The 797-nt window shown below is 40.4% G+C and overlaps 1 pseudogene; it reads right to left on the bottom strand.

The window, feature by feature from the left end:
* Window positions 1-287: 287 nt before the first annotated feature.
* Window positions 288-785, bottom strand: LOC110594671 (annotated as a pseudogene).
* Window positions 786-797: the final 12 nt, after the last annotated feature.

The following is a 797-nucleotide window of genomic DNA, read 5'->3' as shown; positions in this document are numbered from 1 at the left end:
TGCATTTTATTGACACTGCCATTTTCCCACAGAGAACGTTAGAAAGAAATCACCCTTTTCTTTTAATGAATGAGCCCACTGCATTCCTGAATCATTCTCTGAGAAAAGCACCAGGTACAATTGACAGCCACGCTTTTTAAAATAAAACAGTGACTAACTGAAGCTCACACCTCCATACCTTAACCCCATCTAAGTGCAACACGGTTGTTCTTCCCATAAGATCAACTTCTCCTCCTATTTTGGTATTACTACCACAAGGACAGACATTTTCAATCAGGAAAAAAAGTCTAGTTACAATACTGAGCAGCAGCCCAAGTGAGGCCCTTTACCATGACTTCCAATTCGCTGTGCAATCCACACTGCAGAGATACAAGGATAAACCACCATTTTGGTTCCCAAGTTTTATTCAAGAACTCATACAAAATATTGAAGATAAATGAATTTTCATCCTCATCTTCCTCCTCTTCTTCATCCTGGTTAATTTGGAAGTAACGCAACTCGTAACTCTCTTTGCTGTTAGCAACTACGCGCAACCAATCACGTAGATTATTCGTCTTCAAATATTTTTTGGTGAGATATTTCAAATACCTTTTGGAAAAAGGCACCTCGGAAGTCACAATGATCTTGCTCTTGCTCCTTTCAATAGTCACAACTCCTCCACCGAGATTCCCAGCTTTTCCGTTCACTTTGATCCTCTCTTGCAAAAACTGCTCAAAATTGGCTGCATCCATGATTCCATCTTCTACAGGGTGGGTGCAATCAAGAGTGAACTTCAGAAACTGCTTTTTTTTGCCCCC

Source organism: Carlito syrichta, unplaced genomic scaffold, assembly GCF_000164805.1.
Source record: "Carlito syrichta isolate Samal-C Ts95f unplaced genomic scaffold, Tarsius_syrichta-2.0.1 Scaffold121839, whole genome shotgun sequence".
NCBI classification, from domain to species: domain Eukaryota; kingdom Metazoa; phylum Chordata; class Mammalia; order Primates; family Tarsiidae; genus Carlito; species Carlito syrichta.
The sequence above is the reverse complement of the archived record's forward strand: the minus strand, read 5'-3'. Positions and strand labels throughout refer to the sequence as shown.